This window comes from Rhinolophus sinicus, linkage group LG04, assembly GCF_036562045.2.
Source record: "Rhinolophus sinicus isolate RSC01 linkage group LG04, ASM3656204v1, whole genome shotgun sequence".
Taxonomy (NCBI): Eukaryota; Metazoa; Chordata; class Mammalia; order Chiroptera; family Rhinolophidae; genus Rhinolophus; species Rhinolophus sinicus.
In genome coordinates this window covers 64,021,179-64,043,090 of record NC_133754.1, presented here as the reverse complement: position 1 = coordinate 64,043,090, position 21,912 = coordinate 64,021,179, and positions in this window count along the sequence as shown.

Sequence of the window (21,912 nt, the reverse complement as noted above, 5' to 3'; positions counted from 1 at the left end):
GGACAATAGATGTATGGACAAGTTCCTTCCAGGCAGGTGCTAGCAACTTGGGTTTATTGTTGGAGTGATGTAGAAAGCGAATGCAGGGGAAGTGCCCACAGACTCTTTTGGACTCCAGAGAGGATTGCAGTCAGAACCTAGATTAGAGGAAGATTTGAAGCTGAACCCTCAGGCAGCAGTTGGGAAGGTATGCAGTCAAACCCCTTCCAGGGAGAAACTGGAGATGGACATTTTTGCTTGTTCCCTCTGTGCTGATCTAGGGTGTATAGTTGTATATGTAGTGGGGTGCTCTTACATCCATTTAAAACTGCTTTTTTGTTTGCTATAATCTTGTGGGGCTCATGAATGCAAGCCCTTTTGGCTATTAGAGTTAAGTGATTTAAGAGCCCATCCCTCAGTGGCAGCCTTCAAAGCTGTGGCACTAGTTGTGTGGTTTGAACTCTTTATTCCTCAGGGAAAAGCTGGGAGTTGGGGTTTCCCTTTCAATTGTAAGGCACTATGCTGGGGATGGGATTTATGGTAACAGTATGTTTCAGCCTTTCCTATCGATTCCAATGTGGGTATTTTGCTTAGTCAACTAGTTTCTGGATTTCCCACAGAGGAAATTGTAGCTATATATTTGGTGTATCCATGGGAAGAGGAAAATTTAGGAGACTTTTTAGTGAAATTCTCTCCTACTTATTTTTTTGAAATGCTAGTGTTATTTTGATTGAATAATGGAATATGTTTAAAGGCCATTGGGTATATGAAATATAGGTTTTGGGAGCTTCATTGGATATTCAAATAGCCTTTTGATCTCAAACTTGTAATTAGAGTCATTTGAGTTCAGAGTTCATGTTTAATATTCTCTCTCTCTCTCTCTCTGTCTCTCTTTCAATCTCTCTTATTTTTTAAAAATAATTTTTATCCTCAGTAAAGTGCCTGGAATATAATGTGTGCTCAATAAATATTTATTGAATAAATGAAAGCGGATACCAGAAAAAGTTTTTAAAGATTAATAATATTGCCAACATTTATTGGGCAACTACTATGTGTCAGGTAGTGTTGTGAGTACCTTACATGTATTAACTCCTTTAATTCTCTCAAAAAACCTAGAAAATAGGCACTATTATTATCCCCATTTTTTCAGATTAGATATAGGAAAACTAAATAAGTTGTCCAAAGTCACACAGCTAGGATGGAGGAGAGTTATTATTCAAACTCCAACACCGTGGCTCAAGAGCTTGCTCTCTTTATTACGAAGTTACCTTGTGGTGAATAAAAACAAGTACTTGTTTTTAAGATACTCACACCCCAGGAGAAAAAGATAAGCACATTAGTATTGCATGATAAAGGTAGTGTAGTGTATTAGTTAAGAACTTGAGACCCAGAGTCAGAGAACTATCTCAGAAAACAGTGAGAGGATTAATTTCACAAAAATTTCACATAAGAGAGGATAACATCAGCTCATGAACTCAACTCTAAGGACCAGGAAGATAACCTCAAATGAGTGAATTGGGCTGGGTATATGAGTACTCGTCTGATTTACATTAGAGTAAGGTGGGGACTGTGTACACCTGACAGTATGAGGCCATTGGTAGGGGCTGAATTGTGGTCCTCACTAAGTTCATATGTTGAAGTCATAACTCCCAGTACCTTAGAATGTGACTATATTGGAGACAGCAGCAAATTTGTGAGGTTGTTAAGGTAGGCCTTAATCCAATCTGATTGGTGTCATTATAAGAGGAGGCAATTTGGTCACAGACAGGGAAACAGCAGGGATAGATGTACACAGAGAAAAGACCATGTGGCCACATGAAAATAAGGTGGCTGTCCTGTCTGCAAGCCAAGGAGACAGGTCTCAGAAGGAACCGCACCTGATGGCATTTTGATCTTGGATTTTTCAATGCCCAGAACTGTGAGGAAATAATTTTTGATATTTAAGCCACCCAGTGCGCAATAGTTAGTTATGGCAGCCCTACCAGACTAACACAGCCACTAAGGAGCATAGCCACAATTCAAGTATGGCTTACTTTTGCCATATCCAGAAATGTGGATCCAGTTTTGCCAGATTTAATAATTTTTCAAAGGAAGCTATAAATCTGGATTTTTCATGTGAAATATCCTGATTTTAAAGAATACTGACATGTAATTAATAAAATATTAAGTCCTATTAGGTCAGACAAAATACCTATATATTAAATTTTGGTCCATAAGCCTTTAGGTGAGAATCTCTAACATAATTCACGTAGTCATTTAGCACAATGTCTAGCCTGTAATGAGATTTCCATAAGTTATTATTAGAGAGTGAAAAAAATAGTATGATGGAGTAGGCCTCATAGGAAGACCAGATAGTCCAGCTTTGGAGATGAGGGAGTCAAGGACAATTGGTTGTCCAGGAATGGCTTTTTAAATAGAGTTATGCTTGATCTGACACCTGAGGGATGATTTTTAATTACCTAGGTAAGGGAGAATGGGGCAGAGAATATTTTCTAGGTGAAAAGAACAGCTGTCTGTGGATCCTAAGAAAATAAAAAAGTATTGCCTTTTGTTGAGCTACAAGTGGTACAATATGTTTAAGGCACAGAGTTAAAGGTAAAGAATGCTGATGCTTGAGGCAGTGAGGGAAAGCAGGTGGTGAATTGTTAAGGGATTTTATCCAGAGAGCAATAGAGGTAATAGGAGAATTCAAAGCAGAATGGAAAGATTTGATTTGCTTTTTAGGGAGGTTGTCCTAGTTGTATTGTGAAAGGTGATGGAAATGGTCAGGTGGTCAGGCAGTGAAGGAGGTGATGGTGGTGTGAACTTAATGAGCATAAACAGAGAGGACAGATTTGAGACACATCGAAGAGGAAGCATTGACAGGACTTGTGATGGGTTGGATTTGGGGTTAGTGAGAAGAATGAGTCAAAGATGACTCCTTTTCTGCTTTGGACAGCTAGGTGGATTCACATGTCATTCCCTGAGCTACAGAGCATGGGCAGTTACAGAAGCCAACAGGGAGATGAGTTTAGTTTTATACATGTTGAGTTTGAGGTGCCCATTGGTTATCCAAGTGGGATGGAGAAGTATGTACATAAAAGCAAGAGATCTGGGCTTGAGATACACATTTGGCATTGATCTGTGTACAGATAATAACTGAGGTCCCGGGGAATATGAGGAGTTGGAAGAGAAGAGTGCTCAATAAGGAAGCAAGGTGAGCGAGGAGGCATTTAATGCTAAATTGAACTCCTTGATCTGTCTCAAAACTTCATTTATTATGCCCACATCTGTAGCTAAGATTTTAAATTCTATAATAAAGCAAACATAGCAAACATGTTCTATAATGGAGATCTCTGAAAGGCAATGAGCCCATTACCTTGGATACAAATGAATTATTAAGGTGTTGAATATCCATGATAAGTTAATATCATAAATATCATTTAAAGATGTTGATAACATGAACTCCCAGCTATTGAAATAATGCTTAGGATAACCTTGGAAAAAATGAAATAATGTTGCTGAAGATAACAGGAAAATTGTAATTACAACTATATATACAATGTTAGGACATAAATAATAATAAAAATCTCATAAGCATGCAAATAAATAATTGCTACTCTTCAGAAATCAAACCTTAGAACCAGGTTAGTGACTCCTTTCTCATAGGTATTATGAAATGTAATTACCTGAGCTTTGTAATTACTTGAAGTCTGAGCTTAAATCAGCTATGCTACGGAAGAATCTTATATAATCTATCATACAACCAGCTCATATCTCAATTTATTTGTCATCATTTGTACAAGAATAACTAGGTATCAGGAGAAGTCCATCAAGAAACCGAAAAGAGCTGAAAATATAATAATGAATACAATGACAAATCCAAAGAAGGAAAACAAACTTCTAACAGATCTCTCTCTCTCTCTCTCTCTCTCTCATCTATCAGGAGATGGCTATATTTCAGTTTCTATCTTCCTAGGTGTTAATTTCCTGCCTCAGTAAGATTGGCTGTAATGCCAGGCAGTTCCAAGGTTTTCGAATACAAGAGTATAAAAATGCATCATGTACTAATACATCATAGGTGGGGCTCTCCTTTTAACTAGAGCCAGCTTTAGAATTGCAAGAATTAATGTTAGAAGGATGGCAAATGGTTTTTAAAACTTGAGGTGTTTAGAAAATACTGACACCATGGACGTTTCCAAGGTCAGTTTTATTCTCTATTCCTAATTGCAATGGAAATTAATGAATTCTTTCCAGACATTTTTCTGGAGTTCTGACTGAGCTGGCCTTGCCGCAACTGGGTCATAAAGCCCATTTCAGGACTTGTACAAAACCTAGGCAATTTGAAGTGTTCTGCCTCACCTGTTTCATCTTCATCATCACTAAACCATGCAGAGTCTGGAAGTTTCCCTTAGTTTCACACTTCTTTATGTTATTTTCTTTCAGAAAGCACTCGGGATTCTATAGCCATAATCTTCTAACTTTTTTTCTCTCTCTCAGAAATGAACAACAGGAAATATATTATCTCATCTCAGTCAAGCCCTCGAGGTAACAAAACCCCCTCTTTTCCCATTTCAAGGAGCTTGTATAAGCAAAAATGAAAGACAATCTCTGTCTTTTTTCACTAGCACAAATGAGAGGAAGCTTTTATACCAGAGGAGATGAAATAAAAGAGGTCACCATTCAGTGGACTGTTCTGTTGGTTAAGCAGCTCTGTTCTCAGCACTTTATGAATGCTAAAGTTACCTCATCCCCATGGCTACCGGAATATGAATTGTATGGCCTTGAAAATGCCCTCATAGTGCTACCTGTTCATTTTAAGTGTAAAAGTATATCACTCTTACGACTTGGCTTTGGTCTGCAGTGTTGGGTACTGGAAGGGCAGAAACTGAGCTTTTCTCTCAGTTTGTAGGGATGAGTGAGCTGCTCAAGGCAGAATACCGTTGTTAAGATTGTGGGGATGGAGATCTCCAGTCTAACTGACATTTTACACCTTTGTTTTGATTGGTTTAGTGTCTCGCCGAGCATTAGTGTCTTGAGAAGTGTCACATTCAGTGCTTGCCTCTTATCATCAGTATCCTGGAGCATCTTGCTTAAACTAGGATATGCTGTTGGGGTAAGGAATTCAGATCAAAATGGTTTGAAATGGGAATACCATAAATAATTTAGATGGTTACTAATGCAAAGGGATAGGCCCCTATGCAGCTAAAGTTTTACGCAAGGTTTCCATTGCATCTCAAAATTATCACAGAAAGAAAAATCTCAGCTGCACTGTCGGGATAGATGCAAAGAAACCTGCTAAAAGATGGTTTGTATACACTGGCAACATGAAGTTTGTATGACAAGTTCTCCCATTTGTGTATACAGAAAAGCAAGTAATATTGCCAAGGTCAGTGGGAGATTCAGGATGGGATTCTGTTGCATACAACCTGCATGGCATACTCTAAGCTACTTTATCTGTTTGTGCCTCTGTTTTTTCAAATCAAAGATATTGGTGGTGGAACTAATTGACCTCTAAAATTCCTTTTCATTCCTTCTATGATTTTAAGAGCACAGAATTCTCAGGAACAGAACTGTTTTCTTGGCCCATGACTGCATGCTTTCCATCTTGGGATTTCTGCGAGGTAAATCTGACCTGTAGAGCAGTACCATCTGATGATTACTTAACATTTGCTTATTCATTTATTTTCATTTATTTGAAAAGTATTTATCAAGCACCTATTATGTGATGGACACTGGTGTAGGCACTGGGGTTACTCTGATGAGAAAAAGATAATATTTGCTAATAAAGAGATCCTCCTCAGTGCGGAAAATGGTCAAATAAGCAACACTTCCAATGAAGCCTTGGAATGATGTCTATATGATATTATAGCCTTTGTTTTCCATGGAAATTATTTTTCACTCTAGGGGATATTTGGCAGTGTCTGGAGACATTTTGGTTATACGAGGTCTGACAATTAAGTTCATGAACTAATCCTACGAAAAGTGCTACATACCTCATTGCTGAATATCACTACGGTCACCTTTGAAGTACTCCCCTTGGGGAGCTCTGTACCAACACCAGTGCCTTGTCCACCCTTCAAAGCAATTTTGGAACTCTTTTTCTGTAATGGCCATCAGAGCTGTCATTGTATTACTCTTGATGTCCTGAATGTCATCAAAATGTCTTTCTTTCAATAGTTCCTTTATCTTTGGGTAAAGAAAGAAGTCATTGGGGACCAGATCAGGTGAGTAGGGAGGGTGTTCCAGTAGTTATTTGTTTACTGGCTAAAAACTCCCTCATAGACAGTGTTGTGTGAGTTGGTTCATTGTCAGGATGCAAGAGCCATGAATTGTTGGTGAAAAGTTCAGGTCATCTAATTTTTTCACACAGCCTTTTCAGCAATTCCAAATAGTAAACTTGGTTAACTGTTTGTGTAGTTGGTACAAATTAATAATAAATAATCCCTCTGATATCAAAAAAGGTTAGCAACATCGTGGCAAGTTCATGAACTTAATTGTCGGGTCTCCTAAGTTGCTAGAGAGGGTGCTACTGGTATCTAGTCGGTAGAGGCCGGGGATCTTATATTGTATAAGACAGTCCCCACAACAAAGAGTTATCCAGCCTAAAATGTCAGTAGTGCTACAGCTGAGGAACAAAAATATACAGCCAGCCTAACGAAAACCACAGGTCCCTGGAAGCTCATCTAGCTTTCAAACTAATTCCAAGAGTGTATAGGGAAAGTGGCAAAAAGCATCCCGGTGATTTGATGTTTTGGTTGAGTCATGGTGGATAAACAGAAATTAACCAGATGAATTAGTGGAGAATGGGGGGGAAGCTATGAAGAAAAGTTTTCCAAGGAGAGGAACCATACAGACTTGCAGGATGACAGAGTCTGGCATCACGACTGATTGGAAAGTAATTCTGTATAGTCAGAGCACCTGTAGGATCTTTATGGGCAGAGGTGGTTCAAGGACAAAATGATGCAGTGAAAGGTCTTATATAAATGCTGAAGAGCTTGGATCTCTTCTTGAAGGTGATGGCATCCAGTGAATGACTTTACATAAGATGGTGACTTGGTCAAATCTCTGTTTTCTAATGATCAACCTGTTGGGAGAAGGTGGTCCTAAAGGAGTGAGACTAAAGGATGGGACACTGGTGAGGAGACTTTTGTATTTAGCCCAAGTGAGATGTGCTGAGGGTCTGAATCGTCAGTGGCCATGCAAATGAAGAGCTTAGAGATCTTTAGAATCTAGTGTTGATAGGAGAGAAAGCCAGTTAGTTGTGGGTGTTTCAGAACAGGGACTATTAGAGGATGACTAAGAGGTTCCAGCATTACCAGATAAATAGTAGTAGATTTTACCAAGACAGGGAATACAAAAGGAGGAGCAGATTTGGGTGAGAGAGAGAGAGTGGTGGAAGACACTGAATCCCTACCTTATTGAAGGAAAACCTGAAGCTAGATTAATTAAAACTGTAAGTCCCTGGGGGCTCATCAAGCTTTCAAACTTGGCTGTGAATGGAACACATGGAATGATTTCTTGAAAAATAACCTGACTTGTTAGCTTGGTTTAAAGATGGAAATACAAGGAGGCATCTATTTTGACAGGTTTACAAGCAGCACAAACTCATACAGACATCCCTGTCAGAATTGTATGTTTGGCCTTTATTGGAAGCAATTATTCTGGACAACTGAAGCATATTTATAAGGGCACCAGCTAGAAATGACTCAGGTTGCATTATCTCAATTGCTGCTCACTCTTTCTTCTCATACAGACAGTGATGGTGATCACAGGTGGAGAGAACCTGGCAATCACAGCGACTCTGTGATCACTTGACTGTTTGCTACAGTTGGAATGAAGGTTTGGCCTCCAATGGAACAGAGGCCATTGGGCTAATCCCTTTGGATTACTTTTCTCCCAGTGCTCTGGCAGTGTCCTGGACACTTAAAATGGCAAGGGATTTCAAATGTTTCTAGGATTGTTCCTGACTGTCCTTACTACAGGCATTTCCTTTGGGTATAAAGCTCTCCAGCAGGAAACTGGTTTGTTAATAGTTTGTGAGATTGGAATTCGTGAGCTTAAATTTATTGTGTGGTAGTTTTATGCATAACTTGGTTGCCAGCTTGGGTTTGTCCTGTTTTAGATTCCAGAAGTTGAGGAATTGGGGGAAATTTTATGGTTGGAACAAGAAAACATATTTCACCTGACTTTCTAAGACAGCACCCTATGTTAATAGAAATAAAATGATTAATTTTGCTCTTGCATAAAAAATTCTAACAGAAGCAGCTGACATTATTAAGCACTGGTAATATGTCAGGCATTTATATAAGCCCATTCATTTAATTTTCAAAATTCCCCTTGAAATAGTAGTCACTGTCCCTTTTACAGATGTGGAGACTGAGGCCAGAAACATTAAGTGCACCAGCAAGTGCTAGGGAATAACCCTCCCCCTTGGCTCCATATGCTCAGTGCTCGTTTCTTCTCTGTTGTCATTTGACCTCTTAGCATTCTTTGTTCTGGAACACTGCCGATGGTAGAGTTGTGATTATGCTGCAAAGCCTCTTTGCAGAGAAGGCAATACTTCCCCATCCTAAGTGACATCCTATACTTCTCTCAAATTGAAAGTTGCCCTATTTTGAGTCATGTTCATACACGTCCTCCCCTACTAAACTGAGAGTTTAAACAGATGGAATTGTTAAGTCTGTTTCTTCTGTCTGTGGTTTCGTTCTCGCTTGTGTAGTCTTGTTTTCTTATATGGATAGTAATCTATGACTGCTTGCTGCTTATTATTCTTGAAAAATTATTTGTGGGAATAGAGAGGCTTTGTGTTTGTTCCTGCCAGGCATCAATAGGCACCTCCAGACCGAACTCCCGTGGAACAAGTTCAGGGATGGCGAGTCTCTGCACCCCCACCCCCAGCCCATGTATATGATATTCAGGATCATCATTTGCTTCTTGGGGGCCAGTGGCAGACACCAGAAATGGCTTTGTTTTCTTTTGCCTTTCCCTTTTCCTCTCTCCTTCAGGCTTACTACCAGGGCAGCTCTCACTGATTTTCCATTGGTTGGGGGAAGAAGAGAAACAACTTAGATCCAGGTTACCCTTAACTTGATAGAGTGCCACCTGAGGCCCCACCTATGTATGAAGACTGTCTCACAAAGCCCCCCTGAGCTCTAAAGCTCCATGTGTGGCCAACCCTATCTACCTGGGCACAAACTTTGTGGTATCAGCAAGTTCCCTCTGAGGAGATGCAACATCTTATCTCTTTGCATATTCCCCCAAACTGGCCTGAAGTATCCCCTTGTGCTTTTATTTTATTTATTTATTTATTTATTTGAATAATTTTTATCTTGGGTATCTGAAAATAAGTTAAAGAAATTTGAGTATTATTAACAAGAATAAGAATTATCTTGATAAAAGCAGAATCAAGAATTGGAGAGCTTTGCATTTTAAGTTATACAAGAAATTTGTAAAGAACGAATTTGACTAGCTAGCTATGGAGGTCATTGGGAGGGTCAGATTATTGGAAATCAGCTGAGGCCAGCAGTTAGATCCACACCCTGGGATATCATCAAGTGAACCAACTCAGTAGGATACTTTAAAGGCCACCTGAATAAAATAAAGGAGCCAAGGCTTAGACTGAAAGCATAAGAGATGGACAGTCTTCTTGGGGAGCACAAAAGGCAAAGACCTTCTCTAGGAAAGGATGGGAATTTGACCCACCCAATATTTATATTAATAATATAATAACTTTTATTTGCAGTGTATTGTATTGTTTGCAGGGTACTTTCAAATACTACACTGTTTGTTTCATTTAATTTGAACAACGGCCTTATGAATAAGGTTGCTATCATCAACATTTTATAGGAAATGTCACGGAAGGTCAACTGCTTGCTCAAGAGCACATAGTAAGTGGCGGAGCTTGGATAAGACAGCCCTAGTCTTCTGACAGGAAGTTCAATATCCCCCCACTGCATCCATATTCCATGCGTACCCTGGAGAAAAGTGGTTTCTTGGTGTTCTAAACTGACGGTTGAATGTGACGTTCTTGATGAGTTCATACTGCAGAAAGGACATAGAATACAATTAAGGACAAGCACTCTGCTATTGGGGGATATTTGTCACAGTAACTCAAGGGATTCTTATGGGTTATTACAGTTTCATAGGAAAGTAATCTGAAAGCACAGTTCTGATTTCATAGATTTTCTACTCTAAAATTTAGGCTACCAAAGTGTGGCTGAGGCATTCATTCTACTGTCTGCCTGATGCCTACCCTTCCAGCCTTTTTATTTCCCATTATATATACAGGTCACACAGCCCGACCAGGCTACCAGACATATTCTTTGCCCATTCCTACCTTTGTCACGTGACTGATGTGTTCATTCCTTTAGGAATGCCCTTTTCCTCATTTCCAGCAGCATAATTCTGCCGATCGGTCCATATCTGACACGTATACTGTGTCTTCCCATATGGCCCCTCTTTCCTCCTGTCCACCAAATGCCTGTCCATTATACCCACTGCATTTTGTTTGCATCGTTACAGCACAGGTTGTAAACTCAAATGCGTGCATGAGCCAGCCTGGCACTTTAAATAAAGAGGTTATTGAGTGTAAAACAATGGAAACTATGAAGACTGTGGTGAGCCCCTGAGCTCCTCATTTAATAGGTAGACAGTCATTACTCACTTCTGGGCATATCGCACACACACTCACTTGGTTTTAAAACCATTGACAAATAGTTCAAATCTGCCTGAAGGCTATGTTTGGCCAATGGCCCTGGATTATGTCCCTACCCTATAGACTTCGGGGACAAATAAATGATACAAGTCAGAACACAATGTCTCGATCATTAATTATCAATACACTGAGAGTGAGAACTACAAGTGATCATCTTTCCAACCGAAGAGGGCATTTTCTGCAATGGGTGCTTTAGTATGTTTTTGTTGAATTGCAGGAAACTTTTGTAGGGTGAGGACTGAAAGAGCTTGAGAGAAAGGAGCGAGCTGGGTTGAGTGTGCTATTTTAGACCAGACAAGTTGAGACCACTTTTTATAAACTGTTTCATTTGGATGTTTTATTAATCACCGCTGCTGGTGAATTTAAATATTTTAATGATTGGTATATTTTACTCTTTGCATGCCCTGGGGCTTTTTAAAAGAAATGGCAGTTTTAAAAAATTAAAATAGAATCCCTGTTCAATCAGCATTCAAACTGCCTGGTGACACTTAGGCGTTCACTCCACTCTGAATCTGGGTCAGCGTGGCATTTGGTGACTGGGAAACCTGAATTGCCTTCCCTAGCAGGTTTTAACTATGCTGATATCAGGCTTTTTAAGTAATTCCATGTCTCACATTAGAGCCCCCAAAATTATCCCTTGAAACAATTTTCTATTTAGAATGTGAATCTCCATACTTCCAACAAAGCTTGGAGGGAAGAAAAGAAAAAACACAGAACATTTATCACCACCACATTTAAATCTAGCTTTAAAAGTTATTAAGATAAATTTTCTGAATTATACATTGTGTGTCTGTGGGGAGCCTCTACTGAATATAAGTTCAGACCTCTGTAAGGCTATTAAGCATTTATGAAAACAGAGGCTGGGAAAGGTAAGTTTATTTACCAAAATTTAGAAGAATGTAACAGTGAAAAGATGGACATTTTTTGATGTTGTTGTTGGATTTTAGTTAGTTTTTGTTTTTTATTTTTAGTAGCCAGGGTGCTTGTTTTTGTGCCAGGATGTTAATGTCATCACTTTTGAAAGGAGATTGCTTTCTTGCTTTGCTGCCTCTCTTTTCCCACAAAAGCACCATTCCCACATGGGAGTTAGGGCACAGTCTGCTTGTTCTTGTGCCAGGAGTTTCTCCCCATTGTTTCGCACCATGGAGAGTTCCAACTGTCCTTTTTCTGCTCCTCTCCTCCTGCAGTTCATCCAGGACCAGCCCAGTGACCATAGCCGAGGGGCCATGATTTATAACTGGCTCTGCAAATCCTTCCACCTCACTGGTCCTATTTGTCATTTCCTACCACTGCTGCAATCTTGCCTTTTTTTTCAGTGTCACGGTTTGCTATCTAATTCTGAAAATCATTGACAGGCAGAGTGTGGAGCCCCAGTCATGTCACAGAATTGTGACTTTTCATTCTCTCCCACTAACCATTCTGAATTGTCACTTTTCAGCCAATTCTTAGACATGAAGTTTAAAAAATACATTAATAGCTTTGTGACTCACCTGAGGGATTCTTTGACCTTTTATTTCCATTGTTTTCACTTTCTTCCCCCCTCAGTTGGAAATCAACAGTCTGCATTTTAAAACAAAACTATTGCTCCATTCAGTTATAAAAGGTGAAACAAAGTAAAGAAGGATTTTTAAAAGATTCCACAGGGAAGTGTTTGGGAGGGATTATGAATAGAGAGGAAAAAATGTAGATCTGGATATTTTAAAGGATATAAAGATATTTCCTTGTAAGCTGATGTAGAATAAAGACATCCCTGACCCCATCTTCAGCCCTTTGGCCACAGGAGAAACACATACCCATGTTATTCTGTTTCCATAAAAACAACAGTAGCCTGAATTCTGATCTAGAGGAGGATACACCACGAAGCTACTAAAGCCTATCCAAGGCTCTGAGAGAGGTCCCAGCAATGTGTTCACATAGTTATATGGTCTGGAAAATTTGCAAAAACAAGGTATTTTAAACTGCAATTGGTCTTTTTCCATTGCAGTTTTCCCAGTAATCCACTTTTCCCCAATGACGATCTCCCTAAGTGAAGTGGAGTTGAGGACACATTTAGTTTGGATTTAATGTGCTGCATCTATGTGATTATCTAATCCTTCCATGCAGAGTTAAGTTACTGTCAACCTTCCCAATGTAGGCATGGCTTCTAGAAATACTACCCCTGACTGTGCCACCTCCAGGGCAGACTGGTTAATTAATGGGTTGTCATTTAAAAGAGGATTTAAGTTATTCACTGTCTAAGAAAATTTAAAATGCCCTGAAATCTTACAAATTCAGTATGAAAGAAACTTGAAAGAGGTTTTTTCATACTTAGCAATTCTAAAAATACATATGACATCACTAATACTGAGTTGAAACACTAAAACTTTTCTAAACTATTGATAATAAAAGGAAATTTTAAGCATCCAAAGCTGTATGAAAGATTGAAATATTTTTTCTATTCTCTTTATGGAAAATTATTTTTATAACGTTACTATCATATGAAGAAGTGATCAAAGAGTAAACAGTTAAAATTGTGGGAAAGATATTATAGATGTGAGTCACAAGGTTAATTAATGAAAACAATTATGTTATTTTCTGGATCTTTGTGATGTTTGTGGCATCTTCCAGCTTTTAAAAATTTGTAATTTGTTATGATTTATTTTCTCATTTACTCATGTACCCTGTTTGTTTTCTAAAATTTATATTCTTTTTCTTAAAGGGGTCTTTCAAAGTTGTAAAAAGTTCAGGCCCCACAACACCTGGTTCCATTCTTGATCTGACTTCTCGGGAGTCAGATCCACACGTCTTATCCATCAGATGTGTGTGACTGACTGAGGTGTCTGGTGGTTGCATAAGGTTAAAAATTCTGAGCACACTTCAGATCTGGGTAGGGAACTCCAGACAGTGTGTGAGCTACAACCTGGGGCAGCATGCTCCTTCTTGTTGATTCTCGGTTAGCTACTCAGCAGAAAGGAGAAGGATCAAAATATTTTGGAAAATTTCTGGAAATTATAATCCTGACTGGCTTGGAAATTAAACCATGACGTACATACTGGAGAATCAGTATAGATTATGCAGGACCTTTGTTTTGGCATTTTGAATCTAAAATGTACTACTTTTATGCAAGCGGGGGCGGGGGGATGCCATTAGGACAAGGTAGGGTTAAGAGAACAATCTTAATATAAAATCCTCTAGAATTTTTTCTAATTGTTAGAACTCTAAATATTCTGCAATCTAAGTAGGCCTATAAGATAGTCTTGCAGGAACTGGTGAAGGCCTTTACTCATAGTATCACACTTTGTGTGAAATTAATATATTTACTCCAGCTTTCTTTTGATTAGTGTTAGAATGGTACATCTTTCTCCATGTCTTTACTTTTAATCTGTCTGTGTCTTTATAGTTAAAATGGGTTTCTTGTAGACAATATATAGCTAGGTCTTGTTTTTCTATGTATGTTGGCTTTCTCTGTCTTTTAATTGATGTATTTAGTCCATTCATATTTAAAGTGAGACGTTATAGTTAGTGTAATATCTACCATATTTGTAACTGTGTTCTATTTGTTGCCTTTGATCTTTGTTTATTTTTTCCTTCCACTCTCTTTTGGCCTTGATTTTAATCAAGTATTTTGCATGATTCCATTTTCTTCCCTTTCTTAGCCTGTCCCTCCTGTCATAACATTCCTGTCATTCATTTCACTTATCCAGACACTATAATCACTGAATACATGGCAGAGCTCCTAGAGGTAAAACTCACAAAAGTGTTGCCCCCCCCCCCCCTACCCCGACTGGGTTCCACCCACCTTGTCCCCTGGAGTTTCTAACTCTCAAACTACAGATGCTTCTTGACTTATGATGGGTTTTTATCCCATTGCAATTTGAAAATATCATAAGTTGGAAATGATTTTAGTACAGCTAAGCTAATGAACATCATAGCTTAATCTAGCCTGCCTTAAAAGTGCTCAGAACACTTAGATTAGCCTATACTTGGGCAACTATCTTGAGTTTCATCTGAAGAGTAATTGTCTTTCTCTCTTCAGCAGAAGCAGGAGACACAGATGGTATTTGGTAGATAGGATGGGATGCAAAAACATAAAACACAGCATCCAAAAAACGCTGGCAACACAGTACATTGTAGAGTATCGGTTGTTTACCCTGGTGATTGCGTGCCTGACTGAGAGCTGCAGCTCACTGCCACTGCCCAGCGTCATATAGCCCAGGAAAAGATCAAAATTAGAAGTGTGCTATCTAATGCATGGGTATGACTTTTACATGATTGTGAATTTAAGAAATCATAAGTCGAGTTGGGGAACTTCTGTAGTCCAAACTAAGCCTCCAGTAAATTGCCAATTACACTTTAAAGTGTTCCTACCAATGGTGGTTTCTGCTGTGGCTTCTGCCCTTTGGCCTCTGCTCTGTTAAGCTGTCATTCTCTGTATTAGCCTGTCTGTCTCCAATTTTTGGGGTAGCAGTTTTCCCTGAGACTTCAATTTTCTGATGAATTGAAGAAGAGTTGTTGACTTTCAGGTTGTTCAGAACTTTCCTTGTTGTGAGAACAAAAGTGACAACTTCCAAGTTCTTTACAGGCTGGACCAGGAACTGGAAGTCTTACTTTACTTTGTAAAATGGCTCCAATTTGGTGAAAATTTGGGGAGCTAGATGCGGGACTCAGGGTTGACAGTTTTGTGTCTCATTTGATTTTACCTTAGATATTAAGTGTCTAAAATAAAAAGACCTCTGTCTTCCTCCTTCCCTCCGTCTCTCCCTTTCTTCCTTCCTTAACAAATTTTTCTTTAACATATTTCCAATTTGAGATAGGCACTTGGTACAATGCCAGAAAATATATGGAGAGCCCTTGCTCCTGCAGAACTAGGTTTTCCAGTTTTCATTACTAATCACAATTGGAAAGGGGATCCTGCCTTTCTGTCTGTCTTCTGCAAAGCAGCCCTCTACTGGAGATGAGTGATACACATAATGAGTCACTCCTTCCTCTTCTAACTGTTTTTAGAGTCAACATCTTAGTAGAAATGAATCTGGAGAGGGTTATTTCAGAATAGTCACCATGCAGGTCAATCAAGTACTTGTGTAGAGTGATTCTAGGAGTACTTGATTCTAGAGCCATTTCTGGGTGAGATGGGAAAGATGATTAGAGAAAATCATACTGACTCTCAATCTGTACAGCAGCTCTGTCAAATACATACCCTTGATATCCCCGTTAAGAGGCAAAAACTGAGACTGAGAGACATTAAGTGACTAGTCCTGTTTATGCAGCTAGTAAATGGTAGACTGAAACTTGAACATAGCAAGTCTGTATCCAGAGCTTACCTGCTTATCGATGAGGTAATGCAATCTTCCAATTACAGTTATTTTGGTCCAAGAGATGCAGAGGGAAGAATAACTTTTTCTGCCTACTTTGCTTTCATGAAAATGATAGAAGGGATTTGCTGTATTACAGTTATAGTGAGACTACATCTGCACAATGTGGGTCTTCTTTCTCTTTCTCTCTCATGCCTGAAAACAGAAGCCCCTCTTTTCTCCTTGATCAGCTTCCTTTCTGAATTCAGCTTGGGTGTTTGGGACATTTATGTGGATTTACTAGATTCTGGGGATAACACTGGGGATCAGGTGCTACCTGTTAAGAACTGATTTGTTTCCCCACCAAATTCATATATTGATGTCTTAACTCCCAAAACAACTGTGTTTGAAGATAGGGCCTATAAAGAGGTAGTTTAGGTTAAATGAGGTCATAAACATGGAGCCTTAATCTGATAGGGCTGATGTCCTTATAAGAAGAGGGAGAGACATGAAAGAGCTCTCTCTCTCTCTCTCTCTCTCTCTCTCTCTCTCCATGTACACAGAAGAAAAGCCATGTGAGGACACAGCGAGAAGGTAGACATCTACATGCCAGAAAAAATGGCCTCACCAAAATCCAATCCTGAGAGTGACACCTTGATCTTGGACTTCTAGCCTTTAGAACTGAGAAAACAAATTTCTATTGTTTAAGCCATTCAGTGTATGATATTCTGTTATGGCAGCCCAAGCAGACTAATGCATTACCTATTTCAGATAATATACTGGAAAATGGAGGAGTGAAGAGTTTACTGGCTCAAAAGTGACTGACACATCCTAGAATTGAAATGATTACTTTCTAAAAATTTGCATTGTGTTAGATGCTTACCTCTTTTTAAAGGAGTCCTTTGAAATAATTAATATCCAAATGTGGGTTAGAAGAAAACAACAAAGGAAACACTTCTATAACCAACCAAAGAGAAAATATAGCCTTCAAACTTTTATTTTTAATCACAATTACTTTGCAGATGAGAACCAAAAGTTCTATACTAGTGCTACTCTAATAGATTAGAAAGAGAAGGAGAATGAGGGATGAGTTTTATAAATGAAGATCTATCAAGGTAGAATGAATGAATGCAGTCAGTTATAAATACATGTTACACAGACTATCTGCAAAAAGCTTGTGGAGTGACACATGACAAAGTTGAGTGTTGCTTGTATTGGACAGAGCGCAGGAGAGAGAATCAGGTGGCCTGACAAGGAAAAGCTACAACATTAACCAGCTGTGGTCTTTGGTAAGTCTAACTCCTTCAGCTTTGTCTTCCTTGGAGAAAAAATGGAGATAACAGCCCTGCCCTGATTACATCACAGTGTGTTTGAGCGGATTAAGTGAGATTGAGTATGTAAAAGGGCCTTGACCTCTTACATCACCGGAGAGTGTGTATCACCATGAGTACAAGGGACATAATGTAGGTGAAAGCTTCTAGTACAGTACTCAGCTCAAAGTAGACATTCCATAAATGGTTATTAAATAAATGACTATTGATTGGCATCAATTGAAACTCTGATATTCTGGTTTAATCTTCTAGGGGCTTCACAGAGATGCTCTAGGGCTTTAGCAAATGTAACTGGTGTGGTGAATGTGGAACTTCCAGGATGTAATCAAAATGTAATTCTATTTTTTACCAACCCTGACCCATTAACATTGTTTTTCAATGGATAAGTTATTTTTCTTTGTCTATTTATGGAAAATTTCATATATCCTACAATTTTTATGCTCATTCTTAAGTAACTGGCAGTTAAATGATTATGAGTCAAAAAGCACGAACACTGCTTTTTCTTGGTAACTGGAATGCATCCAATCCAAGATATTAATCAGTTTTCTTCAGTCATATACTCAAACTCCTCCTTTCCTTTCCTTGGTTGTGTAGTTGGTTGCAACCTACCTTTAGTGTGGTTTCTTTTATTTTCATTTCCCTCCTTCACACACTAGCAATTTATGCTATTTTGGGCCCCTGGTTGGGGGACTAGGGGATTGAGAAGGGATAAGGCAGGCTTTACTTAGCTGGGCTATTTCAAGCTTCCTGGGCCTGGCCAGTGATTAGAGTTGACTCTCTTAGTATTTTAATGGATTCTTTAGAGCCTTCAGTAATTGGCAACTCCTGAAACATTGGTGGTATATTTTATTTCTCAAGCTGCCACATACCCCCCAGCGCCTGATTTTCTGGTGGTTTACCCCAATTGCTGTTCTCTTGTGTTCCCACTGAAACTTTATGGGAAGGATTTCAAAGGGCTATGGTCCCAATTTCTTCCTTGTGAATAGTTCACATTTGGTTCAAGGACACATTTTTGTAAACCTCTTTTCTTGAAAGACCTCAAAGGTATAGAGGGATACTAATGAAGCCAAACTTTCTTGTCCTGCTGCCATAAGATAGTTACTTTAGCTTCAAGATTTCATGGAACACACAGAAAGCTCTTTTAAAGCTTCATCTTACTTATTTCTTGGGTTAAATGCTAGCGTTTTTCTCACTAGCACCCTTCCTCCTTCTTTTTAGGAGAGGACTCAGCGTTTCAATATCTCCCTCTAAGGAAAAGTCACAGATCGTTTTTCTTTCTCTGCTTTTTGATGTTGTTTATATCCTTGATCCTTCTTAAGTGTTCAAGATTTATGGAACCTGGTCTCAATCATCTCTTATACATTTTTGCACATGGCAATTGTCCCATATTCACGCTGGACTCTGATCTCTCTCACAGTGATGCTTTAGTTGAAACTTCAGCATTTACATTCTATTACACAAACAATAAGTTGATATCCACCATACTGTAAAGATTTAATCCCTCTGAGGGAGCTGTTCATTATTTGTAACTTTTTTATATAATGGGGATCAGCAAAAATTTTATTTGTAAAGTGTTTCACTGCTAAAAGGATTGAAAAATGACTACATAAGTGAAACCACTTTGTTTAGGAATTTCTCCATGTTTCCAGTTAAATGACTATTCCTTATGTAATAAAATATGAGTCTGTTATGTGGTTAGCACTAAGCTAGTTTCTGAGCAGGTATTACTACAATCATGCCCACTATTTAAACCAACATTAAGGCAACCAAAGGGTCCTATCGGTGTCCCCTTGCCCTTCATATCTGGGCAAAATATTCTATCACTTTGGATTCCACCGCACCTGTCTCCATCATCTCACTTCCAATCATTTCATTGGTTTAGTAATTTTGTTGACGATATGGGGACTAATGATGGGGAGAGAGGGTCACAAGGAGGGTCACACGAAGAAACATGCAGCTTTCTGACATCAGACAAAATCCACTCCCTCCTCTTCCCTCCTTCTCCTAAGTTACCAGCAATTTTTTCCCCTCCATTTTGCTCAACTCAATTCTCTCCTCAGATCCTCTTGGAGTGGTACCTTACACACTCAGCACATTTCTAAGCAGATATAATTTACTTCCTAAGGGAAATTTTGGTGCATATAATTTATCCTCCACATTGTACTCATAATAACCTAATCCACATGTTTAGAACACTCCACAGTTTCTAAAACACAGTTGAATCTTCATGGCCTTTTGATCTTTATCACTTTTTAAGGGTGCAGATAATACAGGCATTATTATCTGCACTTTATGTAGGCAGAGGGACTGTCAAGATATACCACCTGAATTCCTAGAATTTATAATCTAGAGAGGAAGGCAGAAATGATAAACTATGAGGAAAAGACAAGTTTTAAAAATATGCATGAAAGAAATAGATTAGATTTACTGCAGAAGGAGGGTTTCTGGCCAGTGGAAGAGGCAGTGATTGGAGGGAAAGTTAAAAGTAGTGTGGAAATTTTCCTCTTGTATTGTATTCTATTTTCAGTTAGATGAAAACTGCTATTCAGTGTGTATAATGAGATTCACGTGTGGATCTGAGTTGGCACAATCGGTTATGCAGTCTCCTTCTAAAAATCAAATCAATAATACTCAACAGAGTTACTTGGAATTGTTTGTATGAAATTTTGACTCCTATAGGAATTAAACATTTTTTATGTTGATTACATACTACATTGTGTTTATGCTACTGACAACATTTAATATCAAAAGTCTACATATGCAACTACTCTTTGGAATTTTTTTTACTAAAGGAGGGCATTTCCTACCCCTTTAAAGAAACATCTTTCCAAATGATATATACAAATCTGATTGCAGGCTGTTTCCTGTTACAGAAAATAGTTACAGGCTGTATCGATGATAGTATGAAAAGAGATATTAAATAATTTGTACTTTATCTGCTTACCTAATGGACCCATTACATATTTTGAACATAAGAAAATTGTCTAACCCTACTAGGTATGAGATAATTCAGAAATTGCTTACTTTTATAGATAAGAAAATAGAATTTAAAAATCTGACTATAATTTAGTGGTGGGTAACAAGATGCTTTTTTTTTTTTTTTAAACAAGTATTTGAGCACTTGCTATGTACAGACACTCTTGTAAGCACTGGCCAAAGGGATGTGAGTATACCTCTTCCAGTACTAGGTCTTACGTGTACATGGATTTCTAGCCACTTTCCCCCTCCTCACTTGCAGGGATGTGAAGAATTACAGAAGCTGTTCTGGACCAGACTTGCAACTAGTTCTAGGACACTTACCCACAGAAATATGCTGTCCAAAATGGTATCCCCTAGCCACATGTGACCGTGCATGCTTGAAATGTGGCTAACGCCTATAAGGAAATAAGTTTTAAATTTTATTTAATTTTAATTAATACATTTAAACATTTATATTTAAGTTAGGACTTGAAAACTTGCTTAAATGTTTAGAACAGTTTGAGAATGTAAATCTACTTTTCGACAGTAAATTTTCCAAAATCTAAACACAGGTCAAGTATTTCCAATGAAAATGTAGTGTATAAATTGAGATCTGCTGTAAATGTAAAGAATTTCAAAGATTTAGTTAAAAAAGTAAAATAGCTAATTATTTTTATGTTGATTATATATTGAAATAATTTTAAATATGTTGCATTAGAGTAGAATATTAAAGTTAACATAACATTTTCTTTACTGTTTGAAATGTGGTTATTAGAATATTTAAAATTATATATATGACTTGCATATTATTTCTTTTGAACAGAGATGCTTTAGACCATTACATGAGAAAAGAAAATGAATTCCAATATTTTTGAAGCCATTGCATTTAAAAAATGTTATTTTGTAATTAAGCCTATACCAAAACAAATGCAGCTGTTTTTATGATTTTTTTCTTTGTGATTGATGTTCTACAGTTTAACTATAATACAAGTAAGGGTAGATTTATTTTTATTTTTCTGCAGGTGATTTGGTGTGCTTCTTCTAATGTATATTTCTTACCTTCTGGAAAATTCTTTTTCATTGGCTCTTTGACTAACACGTCTCCCTTTCTCTCTCTCTTTTTTTTCCCATTAGGAATGCTTATTTAATGTGTGCTGCACCTCTTTTTTCTTTTTTTTCTCTAGCCTACATGTCTCTCAGTTGTCTTTATCATTTTCCATCTCTTTTTCTATGTGCTGAATTATGGATGATTTTCTCAAATTTTCCTTCCAATTCATTAACTTTATTTTTGTCGGTACTGCTAAATCCTTCCATGATATTTTAATTTCACTGACTGCTTTATTCATTTATGGAATTCCCTTTGAGTCTTAAAACACTGCCAATTTTTCTTTCTTTGTTTTTTCTTTAAATTAAAGTTTATTGGGGTGACAATTGTTAGTAAAGTTACATAGATTTCAGGTGTACAATTCTGTAATACATTATCTGTATCTCACATTGTGTGTTCACCACCCAGAGTCAGTTCTATTTCCATCACCATATATTAGACCCCATTTACCTTCTTCTAGAGCCCTAATCTGCTCTCCCCCCTCACCCTCTGAGAACCCCTAAATTATTGTTATGTCTATGAGTTTTGTTCTTTCAGTTGTTTGTCTTGTTCTTTTGTTGTTTTTGGTTTATA